General features: G+C 32.4%; 1 pseudogene; it reads left to right on the top strand.

The window, feature by feature from the left end:
• Positions 1-5,781: 5,781 nt before the first annotated feature.
• LOC110805870 (tubulin alpha-2 chain-like) lies at positions 5,782-10,092 on the top strand (annotated as a pseudogene).
• Positions 10,093-16,912: the final 6,820 nt, after the last annotated feature.

The following is a 16,912-nucleotide window of genomic DNA, read 5'->3' as shown; positions in this document are numbered from 1 at the left end:
CACCTTCCTTCAAGCTCCAAATCGATGTGAGGGTACGTTTTAGGGCATCAAAATTAAAGGGTTTTCCGGTAAGGAGTTTCCCAACCACCATCAACGAGATTTGCACCTTCGAATCTTCATCATCAACACCTTCATAGTCTCCCCCAATAACTCTACTCTCCTCCTCGGTCAGATTAAACTTCTCCCATTCTTCCAATAATAAATCAGCCATATTGAGAAAATCACACAACTGTACCTCCCAAAAAGTCAAACTATCGTACCTCCCAGGAATCACCAATTATCTGAAAAAGAGATTAGGAGATCGACACACAAACCAAGAACAACAACTGTAATCAAACTACAAAACTGTCACAAACCCTAAAGTGGGTACTTGGAAACTCGAGCAAACCCTTTTTTCTCTTTTACAAATTCTTGCCACACGTCGGTAGATGCAAAGCTTCTTATTGTTTTTCTTTTTTCTCTATTAGGAACATGCTTAATACTTCCTCCGTTCCGGAAATATTGCACCATGTTGACTTCACGCTTCCCAACACATAACTTTGACTCATTATCTCTTGAATTATGTATAAGTAAAAATTATAAAAAATTGATATTTAGAAAATATATATCGATACGAATCTAATAAGATTCTATATGATTACATACTTATTATGTATATTTTACAAAAGATAGTCAAAGGCACAACGTGAATAGTGTAAAAGTCAACATGGTGCGATATTTGCGGAACGGAGGAAGTATCCTTTATCAATTTTTTCAGTTATTAGACAAAATGATGATCTGTGCACATTCACATACAAATTGAAAGCATAATTTGAGCTAATCAGTAAAGTAATCTTTGTGAACAATAGGTATATTTAAATTTTATAACAGATAATAAGAAGCTTTGTACTGCGAATAATATTTTTCCTTCAAACAAGGATTAGTTTCGAAAAAATAAATAAAGGATTAGTTAGTGATCAATACAGAAAGTAGATCACCAGCTATGATAAGATTAACATGATATTTCACCAACAAAAAGCATCATAATTAGACCTGTCAAACGGGTCGGTCGGGTCGGGTTGTAAAAAAATATTTTCGGGTTCGGGTTGAATCGGGTAGGTCACTTTCGGGTTCAGGTTTACAAATGCTTGTTCAAGACCCAGAACTTTCGGGTTCGGGTCGAGATTTTAAAATGCGCATCATATTTTCATTAATTTAGGTGATAAATATACAAAATATGGGCACAAATTCACATATTTCCCTACACAAGTTTATATTTAGTTAAAATCAACCATAAAATGGCGTATAATTCAAATTAAAATCATATTACACACAACAATAGTAAAAACAACGTGTTTATTATGCTTAAATTTTCTCATAATCTCATTTTTTTACTATAAATACAATGGTTTTCAATCGGTCGGGTCCAAAACGGGTTCGGTCGGGTTTGACCCATTACTTTTCGGGTTGTTCGGGTTCGGATATATAAAATCGGGTTGCGGGTCACAAAATCCTGTTTAGGACCCAATATTTTCGGGTCGGATTCGGGTCGATTTTTGACAGGTCTAATCATAATAGAAATGTTATGACTCAAGAGTAATTCTGATAAGTAAAGAGCTTTCTAATTCAACTAAAGAGAATGATGGAGCTTACTTATGAGTTTACGGACCATAAATACATAAAATTGTGATATTTTGAAATATTTAATCGAGGTGATTGTAAACATATAGAGACATATCATTGGTTACTAGGAGGTTGATTAGTCTTGATATGCCAATATTCTAGCTAACGGAACTGCTCTTATGTTTACATATGCCATATAAATCGTTTATCTCATTAACCTGTTTGATTAATGTTATGTCTCATTTATGAAATGACTACTATCAATGCATATATTTTCTATTTGTTTTTCTAATTATCTTTTCCTATAGGTATTGATGGTAGAATTCACTTATGTGGTAAATTATAAGGAGTATTGTTCTTCCACTTATATGTTGGCTTTAGTGGTATGTAATATTGTCATATCTAAGATGGGTATATAAAGTGAAAACTCCTGGAAACACATGCTTAGTTCTAATTTTATATATATCACCGTCTTAATAATTATAATAGCTGACTACATACAATCATAGCTGACTATATACAATCATATACAATCACTACTGGAGTTCCTCCGTCCCTCCCCCCTAGCGTGTGGGTATTTTGCTTATTTGTCCTAGGTTTTAGCGTCACATGTCATAAAGGTTTATTTTTTGTGCTTATAATTTTCTCTGTTGAAACCTTGTTTAACTTTATCAGGTTGCTTATAAATATTTCATATGTCTAAGACTGAGTCAGCACCTCAAATTCTAAATTCTTTGATCGTTTTTAAATTGCCATTGGACCTATTAACTAAACCAGAGATTTGATTTTGATGTGTTAGTAACGCTTTATAGATATATTTGACATATTTGTGTTTAATTTCTGGAAATGGTGAGACCACCTGGTACACCAATATTAGCACTGTAAGTTGGAATTTTTGAGAGATTTCTACTGCTGGTTGTGAAATAATGCAGTCTGGTTCCTTTTTCAGAAATGTTACTGCTGCATTTGTTTTGACTTTTTTATTGTCTGGATTATTGGAGTGGGATTTGTTGTCTTTTTTCTGATGTGGGTTTGTTTTGTTTATTTTGGTGTGTGCAAGTTAGAGGTTGCCTTTTGCTTCTCTTCTTTCCCGCTCTACTGGTTTCTTCTCAACGTCTATGTGTTGAGAGTTATTGGGGATGTTGTGACTAGTAAGAATTGTTTATTTACCAAAAAAATATTTGACATATTAAATTTTCTTTGCAGATTAATGATGATTCAAGTGGCAATGGTGAAACTTAGATGAAGGGATCAACAAGTTATCTTCAAGCTAAGCTATCACGACGATAGGATTTACTCGCTTAATTAGTACTTGGTTATGAAGTTTTTTTTCTTTAGTTTTTTACTATGTTGATTAGTGTAGAACAAATGATGCTAGAAAGTTGTTTTTGTTTCAAAATATTGCTTTTATTCAGTTTGAGTAGCCAATGCATCTATAACCTTTTAAAAGTGAGGAGTCGAATTTTACTATTCATCCAATAGTTAAAGTACTGATTTACCCTTATTTTCCTTCACATTTTCGTTACTACACCCTTTTGCCCTAATATCTCAGATTGCGCCACGTTCCTTCATCATTTGCCTTTGTTTTCTCTGAGCTCAACCCCCATTCCGTTCTGAACTATCCCTTCTCCATGCAGTCTCTTTCGCCCCCTTCTTCTCCCTCCTCCCATGTATTGTCGTCACTTTTCTCACCTCCTACAACTTGCAATTCGTGCAAGCTCGACAAGTTTATCTCTTCACTATCAATTTGTCCTGCTTCTCCTGGTATGACTATTTTCTCTGATCTTTTTGAATTAGGGTTTTGTACTCGCTTTTAATGGTTGAATTACTCGCTTTTAATGGTTGAATTTTGAAGCAGATATAGTTGAGACTTATGTTTTCCAAAATTCGCATGAACCCCTTCGAGGCCAGGTTTTTTTTTTCTTTTTCTTCGGTCTAAATTTAGTTCCCATTTTGCTTTATTTAATTCTGATTTAAGTTTGCATTAACATAATTTACCCGCCGTCGATTGCCGGGTTCAATTTCCTGCTCAAATGCCAAATTGTGTTCGCCTCTAAATGCAGATTTCTTTTCCCTTTGCGTCGTGCTCTAGGAATTGGGCATTCCCCGAAGGTAAGCCGTTTAATGTTATGAATTTGTTTAATTTCGTTTGTTTAATTTCCTGGAAACTGGGATTGAGATGGATTATTTTTTTTTATTTTTTTTTATTTTATCATATTGGTATTATGATTTGTGGGGTAGTAGCATTTGAGAAGAGGGTTTCGTCTTTGATGTAATAATGGATTGAATTTATTTAACTTTGTTTGTTAGGCAATGTGAAAATGAAGTATCAAGCATTGAATTTTGGGGGCCGAATTGTGTATTCTCGATCGACCGAGGAGGTAGAGGAAGCTACATTGCATATTTTGGAGTTTTTAGAAGCTAAGAAACGAAAATCAGGCAGGGCTATCCTTGGTCTTGACATTTAATGGAAATTGAGCTTTGATCGAGGTTGGTTTACATGTTTTTTATTCGTGATTTATTGTTTCTTTTGCAAGATTAACAAGTTAGGTCCTATTTTAGCCTTTTGCTGGTTTGCTTGTGTGCTGATAGAAACATATTGTAGGCTTAAGTCGCGGGCTGTAACTATTTTCTAGGGACTAATGCTTGACTTTGTATTTTAAATGGACCAATGAACAGGAAGTATGATCCTTAAAAGTATGTGCACTTTTTATTGTTGGTGAGTAGCACATGATAATGTAGAAGTACATAAGAATAAGATTTACCATTATTAGAAATTTATTAGCATGTAACTTATAATTACATGATTAAGTTGTTACTTTCAGTTTGAGACTTCGAGGCAAGATCTATACTTCTTAATCTCTCTTTAATGGACTGTTCGTGGTTATAAGTTCTAGAGTGATTTGTTTTTTTTCCACTTGATTTGGTTTATTACTTTATTGCAATTAATCATTTCGAATCTTGATTTTTTTGGTTCTTACATATACCGACAATGTTGATACAAGCCATTAGGCTACTATCGAATCAGTGACACAGTATAAGAGCGCCAATAATGATGGCATACGATCAACATGCAGCGATGGCAGTAAATAAAATTGCATTAAACCATACTCTCATTTTCTTCTACATTAGTTGTGATTTATTATTATCACTTATTAATTTGGGAAATGGATCCTGTTTTCCATTTTTAATTATTTGAATTTAGTTTTTGGGGGAAAGAGTAGATTAATTAGTGTAAGGAAAATGAAAGATCAATTTTCAGTTACTAAAACCATAATTGATTATGTTTGAAGTGTATTCGGCTAAATGTATTTTTATTATACCATGTATAACTTTCGTGTCGACAAGAATGTAGGTGTTTAAGTTCTTCTAACTTATAAATGCGTCTGTCTTCACTTTCTTTACTTCTTGTTTAGTTTCTTGTAAGCTTATTTTTATTTTCATTGAGGGATAAAATTGTGACTATGTGTCTATCGCTTTGTGACTCTTTATGCACCAAAATATGAAAAAATATTCTTGGGATTGGCATTTTATGTAAATATTTCTGTAGATGCATGTTTGGTTTTTGGAAATATTGTCTTAAATGAACAAAGAAATATGGATATAGAATCATTTTAAAACAATTGTGAGATTTTGTGCAATTCAAATGGGAGGAACAATGGTGTGGATGAGAGGGAAAATTATGTAAATAACCGATCTTTGTTGAACTTTTTGAAGTTTTCTTATTATTTATCCCGCCGTTACATTCTTGAATGGGTTTACTGTTGCTTATTTTTGTGTAAAGATCATGGAAATGGTGGGGTGTAATAACAAGGTTATTAGAAGACTTGTGTTATAGTTTTAAAAGTGTGATACAAGCCTAAAAATTGGTGACACTAATGGAGATGTTAATCAGATGTTATGCTTATTATCATTCTCTAAGCATAGTTACTAATTTTTTTTTTATTAACCTTTTGATTTTTGACTGTTACAATTGATTTCCAAAATCTTTACATTGAATTATTGTCATTGTTATGGTTGATCTTTGTGGTTTGATTGAATTTGAGGCTTAACCATTGCTATAGAGTTGTAATGGATTATTGGTTTGGAGGAGGTTCGTGGATATTATTTATCCATATTAACCAATGCACTTCATTTCTCTCTTTGTCCATATTTATTATTTTCTTATTTTTCCAGGGATATTTATTAATGGATTGTTCTTACATTTTGCAGAGGACGTCGTCTGAATTGGGAAAATGGATTGAAATATCTAAGGGAGACAAGAAGACCCATGTTATTCGTCGTCGCCTCATTAAGCATCATGTATTGTTTTTCTCTCTCCACTGCATCCATGATAGATCTGAAGCACCCTCTTCACAATTCTTCCCCATTTTTGATTTCCAGGCCATTGAAAGGATATCCAATCCATGAATGAGTATAAATGTGCAATGGATTGATAAAAGGTTTGTGTTTTCTCCAGGTATGTCAGATGTATAGAGTTCATTGAATTATTATTTTTCTTGATCATGGTTGGCTTCTATGCTCGATAGGTGGTTATATGCACATAGAACATTTTCCCTCTTTCTCTTATTTATTTAAGGTGTTGTTGGCATTCTCAAAAAAGCTGTGAGATTGACAGGAAGTTATATTCGTCTTTTTCTCACACAATCACAACGAATGTTATGATTAGCGATACATTTGATGTTCCATCTATGTTAGTGTGCAAAAAACTTTAGTTAACTCCTCAAAGAGATATTAGATCAATATTGTTTTTACCATGTTTGCCATCATTGTGTATTCAATATGTGGTTTGGATTCATAATACAATGTGTGTTTGTAATGATACTACTCTTCTGATTATGTTACAGCTTAATACTGAAAAGGGCCCATTTTAGAGACCTTATGGTGCTCAGGTGCGTTCTCCTTTCAATATTAATACATATATAGTACATGTTTTTAATATTAATATGTATTCATAAAATTCTTGTTAGTAGTTCAATATAAGGAGTAGATTAGGGCAGATTACCTAAGAAAGTGATTAGATTGCTTTTCATATTCCGAGTACCTGGAATTTTTGGAAGAGTTCTTAACCACTTGAATATTCGTTTTTAATAGAATATGTGTATGAAAAGTTTTTCATGTCACTCCATATCGTGAAGTCATTCTATATTCCAGTTCATATAATCTAATACTTCGTATAAAGTATCACAAAGATAATGTTGGGAAAAAGATCTTTAGCTTCTTTACACTTTTATCTTAGATAACAAACTAGATAAACAACGAGGAAGCAAGGATTAAAGAAGGTGAGAAATCTAACCAATAATCAAGATAGTGAGGAAGATTACAACATCAACGTAAAAAATAAAAAATCTCTTGACAAGACTAACATTAAAAAATACTCCATGAATGATAGCAAATTAGCAAAAAATATATTTTTATAGTGTTAACCTAATCATAATAGTTAAACAACCATGTATATATATAGTCATATAGACACCAATTGAGGTACATACCGACACCATCAGTTCATTCCCGCATTGAATAGGAAATCGAGTGATAGCTATAGGGAAAAAATAGTGGCAATAAACCTCAACAATGTGCAGCTCGTTCACAAGATAATTTGACGGGTTTTGCTGTGATATCTGTAAAAAAAAATGTGTTGAAAAGTGTATGTCGTGTAAAACAAATAAGTAATATCACAAAAAATCAAATAAACTTACCCACATTCACATTCAAAATGAAGCTGCAAGTTGGACCGAGCTATTATGACAAGAACATATAATATAATCAATCAGTTTCATACTCCCTGAGATAATCGAAATAATAAAAACATATGCACTCAATTGGCAAAAACTTATATACTCTTTATGATGTACTTCGTATAAAATAATCTCTGGCTATTGCTTCAACTCGCTAGCCTCGAACGAATTATTTTCTGCCAGGGACATGGCGGGCTGTACGAGCAAGTAGAAATGGGCCGCCAATTTCGAACCTACTCTCGAAAAACCTCGTATGTAGATCAAAAAGTAGTAAATGCAAAGAATAGATACAAAAAAAAAAAAAAATAGTCAAAAGAACTGAAAAGGTATACCTCAATATAGGATAAAAGTGCTTGGGGAAGAACTCTATATATAGGACATTAGGAGATGTGTATTGTACATCAAATCAAATAGTAATTGTGTTTGATGAATTGAAGATCTACAATGACAGTTTCCGAATGGAGGTTTAATCATGGGGATGGGGGTTTGGGGAAGTGGGGAGTTATAAATTGATTTTTTTTTTCTCTCTAGAGGAAGTCGTGGGTTTGACTTTGCCGTTTTGGTAAAGCTTCAATCAAGATGAGAAATGTTTTAATTTCATTTTCATTTCTTTAATCCTTTTAACACAATCCTACAAAGAAGCGTTGTCTAATTAACATACCGTTGTGAAATATACCTACTTACGATTGCGAGAAATGAACAAATGTTGTAATATGTAGTATTAATTTCTCCATACTCCTTAGCACAACGGTTCTTAGTTGAATAGTTGACCCGTTTTTATTTAACCGTTGGTTTTTGCATAGTAGTGTGAATTGGTTTAATTGAGACATTGCTTGAAATCAGATAGTCTGTTGGAACTTTCTACTGTAAGGAAACTAGAATTGATTATAATCTGAGAATAGGACTTTAAATGATGGTGTTAGTGCCAAGGTTTGTGAAGTTTGGTGCTTAATGTTTCTAAGGGAACAGATGAACTTGTTTGTTTCTTGTTACTACGTTTTATTTATTATTCCCTGCTTAATCTTCATTTTTCTATAGTATGTTATTCAGAACCTAAAGTTGGTTAGTTGGGAAGCATGGTGATTGATTGCTCTTTGGGTTGGTTTAAAACTAACTTTTTACTTGGGTCTCCTACATTCACTTGAAGATTTGCAGAAATTCAGTTTCAGTACTTTCCTTTCAAATTTGGGAAAAATTAATTGTAAATTGACGTTTATAGTTGACAGTTGAATAAAAAATGTCAGATATAGCATATCATTTTGAGATGGAATCGATATCTTCTTACTTCAGAATATTAACCAATATCTCAATCCTATGAAGCTTTTACTGTTGGTTCTCGAGATAAACAAGATCAATATACATAGTACCGTTATTTTTACAAATTTAAAGAGATTCTAATTTTGACCAGTCTCCCAGTAGTATTTTCAAATTGTTCAATCCTAATAGTAATCTCAGCTTGCAATCTTTCCTAAATAATCATGTTTTAGGGCTCTCTCCTGGAAATAATCTTGATATTGGGGAAAGGAGACGAGGAAAGCACTCTTGGGAGTAACTTTTTTAGAATGAAACGACTGAGAGGACAGGGAGGGACGGTGAGAATAAGATAGGAAGGAGGGGGGAGAATAAGGTAGCTGATTTATGTAACTTCTCTTATAACAATAGCATCATTTATAACACTCTTGGGAGTAGTAACTTTTCTTTAGTTTGGTGAACTTTGTTCCTGTTTTATCCTAAGACAGTCACGTTATTTTATTTTCACAATGTTAATGTCCTGATCTGATGCGATAACTCAGTCATTTTGGTGAATTATGTTGCTGATGTTGTGAAAATATCTGCTTTGTTTGCCCCTAACGTTGCTTAGCGTAATTTTTAATCTTTTTGGTCAAAAGCATATCTTCTGGTTGTTTTATAATTCATTGGGTGATGTTAATTTTGTTTATATTTTTGTAATGATAGGCAAATGGCCAAATGCCCAGTGATGTAACTGTTGGAGGTAGAGACGTTGCCTTCAACACCTTATCCGTTAAACTGAAACATGTTCCCATGCTATCTTTGTTGATATTGCCCAGTGTCATTTGATGAAGTGAGGACTTGAACTTGCCTCTAGCTTTTTTACTATGAATAGCTGATGAGTGGAAAGGAGGATGCTGGCAACAATTTTACCCATGGTTATTATACCAGTAAGTACTAGGCTCTAATTTGAATCCCTTTTGTGATATTTGTTTCTTTAGATTTTGATCCTAACTATTTGTTAAATTGCAGTTGGTAAGGAGATTGTTGACTTCTGCTTGGACTGTATCCACAAGCTTGCTGATGACTGGAATATACTGGACTCCGTGGTTTCCTTTTCTTCAATGTTGCAAGTGGAGCACTTGTTCTGGTCTTGGATCCCTCCTTTTAGAGTCTCTCTATTGATGACAGAAAGCAATCCAATTTGCGTTTCACCATGTCCTCACATCTCAACCTCAGTTGTTGAGCCCTATCACCGCGTCCTATTAACCCAGTATCTCCTGGAGCAACTGATGTCGTTCTCCTTCACAATGAAGCCATGTACAACATTTGCAGGCGCTCACTTGACATTGAGCATCCAACTTACACCAACCTTAACTGTCTCATATCTTAGGTAAATTATTGGCTTATTGCGGATTCAGCAGTTGCACATATTCTGATGAAGATAACAGTTTGTTAATTACTTATTTTATTTTCTGCAATTCGAAATTTCTATGATTTCTATTGTCAATTCAGTTCAACTTCTTCGCCTTTTGGAATTAGTCCCGCGTTTACAATTTTGTTTTATCCTAAGTTTTAGGTGCTTCTCAATTTTGAAATGAAGCTTTTATAGACAATTTCACACCAAGCCACCTTAATTGTTGCTGAAGGCGAGCCACAAATTGGTGGAATACTGTATACTATATTGTTCCTGTACAGTTTATTACTCACCTAATATGCATTCAGATTTTAAAGGCTTCATTGTTAGTGTATGTTGTTACTAGGCATGGTCGGATATGGATGTTGAAATTGAAATCGGGATGGGATAGAACTAAACTTCTTATACAAGTAGAAACGTACAGTAATATGCTTGCCACTAATTTGGGAAACGGGAATAACGTAGATGATAATATTCGTAGAAGTCAGCTAAAATTGACGATCTTAATTAGTACGAAAAAGGAGGTGTTGGTAGTTCGATCTGGAATCTTGTTTGTCGTTGGTAAAGTAGTATAAGGTTTGCATCACGCTCTTGACTTTTATGAACAATAACTTTTTTGCAGTCATGTTGGTGCAGAAAGGATTGTAATTATGAGAATTGATCTCGATATGGGGCTATGGCCTGGTATTTGATATAGTTTTTCATTATGAGGGTAGTAAGGGAAATTTTCTTACCTAGAAATTAAAGAAAGAATTTATCCACATTGTGTTGTATTTACGCCTTTACATGGTCAACTTCTCGTGATAAATGAACTTTTCTAGGACTATTTTTTAAAATAATAAGAAAAATAAAATGGTTCAGTAGTAGTGTATGAGGATGAACATTGGGACAAGAAAGCCATTATTTAGAAAAGGGGTCGAGGTTTTCAGGAAAATCTCTGACAATAATTTGTAGCCTGGAGTATAATGCATGTAGAAGGCAAGAGAATTTGTTGCCAGAGTACACGTCTGCAATCAGTATGCCACCCATGTACAGTACTTGATGTTTTGTCTAAAAAACAATATAGGTCATTTATTACTTAACAATCATGGAAACTGTAGTGTCTACTACGAAGGAATTCCCGTTGATTTAGGCATTAATCCTCTATGATGCGTTTGAAGGATGCAAGTAGGTGTGCCTGGTAAGTCATATTAGTTACTTTATTGGAGAAGAGTTAGTATGGTTTAAGATCCATATAAATGTCGTTAACATATATCATACTTCGTATGTGTTAATTGTACTTTAATCGTATAGTTTTTTTATAGGAAAGATGTCTGGAAATGTATCAAATTATTAACAAAATGTGATGGTCTGAGACTAATTGAACTAAGTGCCTGCTAGGTAGTAAGATAAAGGGAGTTGATTTTTTGGGTGGAGAAATAAACTAATAGGCTTTAATCGTATAGGTTTTTCTAGGAGAGATGTCTGGAAATGTATCAAATGATTAACAAAATGTGATGGTCTGAGACTAATTGAATTAAGTAGCTGTTAGGTTGTAAGATAAAGGACATGGATTTTTTGGGTAGAGAAACATCTTATTTTCGTTCAAGCCTTTAGTTGAATACTGAGATAGAGAAATTTCAAGGTGGGGAAGAGGTGAAGGTAATTGGGCTCTCTCTCTCCCACATCTTATTAAGGTTAGGCTTGATGGTTGACAGGATTTGGTGCAGTTACCATGTTTGAGTAAACCTCATTATCTGAAATTACTTGCACTTGGTCATTTTTATAACTTGGAAGATATGGGAAATAGAAGCACCAACACTAACAACAACGAGTGATAGATATTTAACAACATTCTTCCCCTCCCTTCAAAGCCTATGCCTTTGTAGCTGTTACAAACTCTTTCATTGTCCTAGCTGCCTGAATGGATTAGCCTTTTATTGTCGCTTGAGTCTCTGTCTATCTCAAATTTTGGTACCATGACTTCATTTCCAAAATCAATGGGAAACCTCATATCACTTCAGACACTTAAGATCTATTTATGTCATGGGCTTCATCTATATCTAGAACAGAAGTTCAAAGAACCAAATGCGGAGGATTGACACAAGATTAAACACATCTCATATTGATTGTAGTTAATAAATAGGTGAGGTCCAATTCTTAGATCTCGTTTTTATTATTCCTCTCTGCCTAAGTTCCTCAGCTCTCTGCTTTAAAACAGTCTGTCATAGTATTTCTAGCTTGTATTTCTCTTCCTGCATGAGCTGATATTTATCATGTGTAACTTTCTTTATGTTTTTCTCCCAGGAGAGTACAAATGCTTGAGGAGATCCTATGCCGATGTTTTCTAATGCAACATTTTGTGATCCCTTTATCTTAGGGTAGGTCTAGAGGTCATAACCATCATGGTTGCTCATATGGTTATTTGATGTCCTTCTGATGATTTTATGCTATCATTGTTTCTTTTCATTTCACATAAAGCTAGATTGTGAGTTCCCAACTTCAGATTAGAGTCCGAATGATTCTGATGTTCGATTTTGAAATAATACTAGGCTATGTTTTTCATTGAACGTCTGTATATGTAATATTATCTGGAGTGGACTAAGGACATGTAGGCTATGCTTGTGTTTGAACATGTGAAATTGTGAATGATGATGAAACATCAGCTTTGGAGTTGTTTATGTTTGAACACTATAAAAGAATGAAGACACTGCTGGAAAAGACTAAACATGTTACAGGGTTAGAATTTGAGTGTCGCAACATGATAGCATACACAATCTATTTCAGTTCATTATTTACAAAAGAAATGTTATACATGTAACATGTAAGAACTATGTTGTAGAAATCTGTAAGAAATATATTTCTTCTTTCAAATACAAAGTTTTATTTGATTGAGATAATTCAAGAAAAATAATTGCACAATTGATTTTTTCTACCTTGGGGGACGGCGCGCGTTAGCGCGTCGGCCAACAACTAGTATATATAAATGCGTGGATGATTGTTAGCACTTTTTGTAAACTACATTGTCGCTAATTAATTAGTATAAATAGTATAGTACCCGTGCGATGCACGATTTATGATATGAATGTTGAATTTGCATATCTAAACTTTTACTAAACTATAGCTATAGGCAATTATCATCAAAATAGAGCTTATAGATAATATTATTATTGAAACTAATGATGAATAGATCTGTTATTGCCTCATTCCTTGTCTTATTTATTTAACAAACTCAAAAAAAATAAAAAAAATAATAAGGGTACATAGATAAATTTATGCTTTTCCCCTTTCATAACCCATGTCAAACATAAAGTTATTCCCATCCGCTCTTTACTTCGATAGCCATACCCACTTAATACTCCCCTACCATCTACTCCCTTTGTTCTATAATGTTCCTCACTTTTCCATTATACGCGGTCTTCAATGCACTACTTTGACCGTTAATAATTTTAATTTCGTAATAGTATAAATTATAAAAAGTTGATATTTAGAAAATTTATATTGATACAAATCCAATGATATCCCACAAGTTAACATTTATACTCTTAATCATACTATTAATTATGGTCAAAGTTTTTAAACTTTGACCATATGAATAGTAAACATGAGAAACATTATGGAACAGAGGGAGTACATCATTAGCCGATCATTTAATACCCACTCCACCATATACCTTGTTCAGCTAGAGATAACTTTGAAGTGGGGTGGGTTGGTCTCTCAACACCTGTACCTGCCTAAAATTTTCATCCCCATACTCGTCACCACGATAGGTATGACACTCATCTCCGTCCTAATCCCTATCTCGCGGGCGGAAAATAAAATTAACTCTGCTTCATCACCCGTCCGTGTATCCGTACCCGCCTCAAACCAAGCCCTAAACAACTTAACTCGACATTATTTTTTGATAACAAAGTTTTGACTTAAAAAACCTTTAAGAGTATTTTCATCCCCATTCATTACATGTGTCAAACCTTGCCGTAGACGGCTAGACTCGACAATATTTTTTTGGTAAGAGAGTTTTTAATTTTAAAACTCTTTTCACAATTTGATTGTCTGATTACACAATACTTTGGACACATATACCTTATAGATATTCTCAAATTAAAATTAATGATGGATAAATTTTTTATTACCCCATTTGGTGTCTTATTTATTAAAAAAAGGAAAAACAAATAAGGGTACATAAACAAAATTATTTTCATCTATTCAACACATGTGTCAGTCATAGTGTTTCTCATCCACCTTTCACTTCGATAGTCACACCTATTTAATCATTTAATATTTACATCATTACCCGATCACTTAACACCTACTCACTATTTCCTTTATTCATCTAGTCATGATTTTGAGGTTGGTCGGTGAATCCGTACTTGTACTCGTCTAAAATTCTCATCCATATCCCTGTCACTCACAGTAGGAAAGATACTCACCCCTGTCAATCTCCTTATTACCCATCAAATAATCAAATACAAATAAACTAATAATATAAAATGAAACTATAAAATTCTTAAAATTGTTTTTCATTTGAAAGATTTAGGAACTATTAAATAAAAGGATACGTAGAAATTTAAAATTCGAGAAAGAAAAAATACAAATTTATTAAACAACTTTTTATTCAATGAGCATATTTTACACAACATTGATAAATGCTTCTTCAAATATTAAAGCAAAGGTAAATATTCGTTATACATATCCACAGTCAATATAAGACACATATTTTAAATTAAAATGGACAATACATGCAATTGGTCATTAATGAATTTAAGTTTAATGCATGCTAAGAGATGTTAAAATATTTTAAATAATTAAATAGATGTTTTGGCCAACCTAGTTAATTTTTTTTTTATTATTTTAAACATATTATTGTCATATTGTAAATATATTATTGTGATATTGAAGTAGATTCTTAGTATATTTTTTTTAGTTAATAATCTTTGTGTATACACAGTACATTCCAAGAATTAGCCATTGTCGATCAACAGCTAGCATTTTTAATATTAGAACTGTGAAATAATGCATTTGCCATTAATTAGCCATTATCGATCAACTGTTAGCATTTTTTTCAAAACAATCTCATACTCTATTCCAATACCACTTATTATTAGTATATTACGAGTAAGAATTCATAGAATATGTTATTAGTATATCCGAACTTAAAACATTGATTTCCTCTCTTTTAGTATATTATATAGATAGATAGATAGATAAAGATTATAACATAAAATATAACAACAAACCTTTACTACGTAGTATAAGATACAACCATTATAAACTTAGAAATTTCAAAATCAATTTTCCCCTACCACCCCCAAATAGGATATAAACCCTTGTAAGATGTAACCACAATCTTATTCATCTACATTTAAATCGAACTTAATATAAAGTTCAAAGTGTGATTTGCACGTCTAATTCCGAGCAAAGTGAATATTCAGTAATTGTGTTTCAATTGTAAAAATGGTGATTCAAATTCGCACGTCAAATTCCAGCAAAGTGAATATCCAGTAATTGTGTTTCCATTTTTTTTTTTAATTATAATTGCATAGTAATTCCTAAATCTATCTATTCTATTACATTATACTAAAATTTTAAAATAGACATTAGGAGTGACTATGTCACTTTCTGATGTGAAATTTTCCTGCCAAAAACTTTTATCCTAATAAATCTTTGCCATTTATTTTCTATCCCTTTTTATTTACCATTTATATATGGAAAAAAAATATTCTTTTGTATATTATGGAAATAATATATGACACTTAATAATAATTTGCTAAAAATGATTTTTTTTTTTTTAATATTTTAGTCAAATCGTTCGTATTAGATGATTATAAATGAGTATCTTCAAGATTTATTAGTTATGCGGTAACTTTAGGTAAATAAATCTTTCAGTGAAATATATTACTAAAAAAGTAGTTAAATAGTTTAAATATCCGTGCATACACGAGACCTGATCTAATTTTAGTAAAGTTAGAGCTTTATATTTAGCCTATGCATAAAAGTATGTATATTTTTTTATTATGATTCCATAGTTGCAGACTAAATTGTAGCATTATAAAGTTTTACATTTTTCATTCTCAATTCTCACGCATACTCAGATTTACTTTTGGAGAAATTTTTACTGAAATAAGTATATCCCAAGATATTTTGACACAGTTAGATATGCACTATTTAAAATTTGCTTTACTATAAATTTCTAAAGTACCAATTACATGTTTAATTGTCTAGTATAATTGACATGCACTTTATGAAAATCCCTACACCAAACATAGACGCACCACACACATTTACAACCACTATATAGTAGTTTAATATCAATATCATGCCCTAATATAAAATTCATCAAATTTTACGATATTATAATGATATTATAACATGTAAAATTATAAGCGAAAAATCATGTATTAATTTGAACCTAATATAATTAAGCATGTAATCAAACTATTTTTGGAAGTAATTATCACGCATAGCAGTGAACATATGTGATGTATATTTATTTATGTTATTAGATCCTTTATTTTTATTTTAAATTTAATTATTTACATTAAAAGAGAGGCCAATCAATGAGTGACATTTGTCATCACCACATTGATTTCCTCTCTTTTAGTATATTATATAGATTAGATGATTTATGTTTATTTATGATAATGTAGTACATTAAAATTTAAAGTTTTATTGTTCATTATATCTGATTTAATATATATTTTTGGAGATAAATGCAATAATGGTATTAGATAAATAACTATATATGTCATTATTATGCAAAGGCTGGAATGAAGAACAATAGTTTAAAATTGTGACGCTTAGAAGGGTCTAAATTTATTTGGAGGTAAACATATAGTATCAAATTGTGACCCTCAAAGGGTCTAGATTTGGGGGAACGAAAATGTAAACACAAGAAATGACAGAACAAAGGGTCGAAAGATGCATTTTTGTTGCGCTAAAGTAGAGT

The sequence above is a fragment of the Spinacia oleracea genome, chromosome 5 (assembly GCF_020520425.1).
Source record: "Spinacia oleracea cultivar Varoflay chromosome 5, BTI_SOV_V1, whole genome shotgun sequence".
In the NCBI taxonomy this organism is placed as follows: Eukaryota; Viridiplantae; Streptophyta; class Magnoliopsida; order Caryophyllales; family Amaranthaceae; genus Spinacia; species Spinacia oleracea.
Note: the sequence above shows the minus strand (reverse complement) of the source record. Positions and strands in the feature narration are given on the sequence as shown.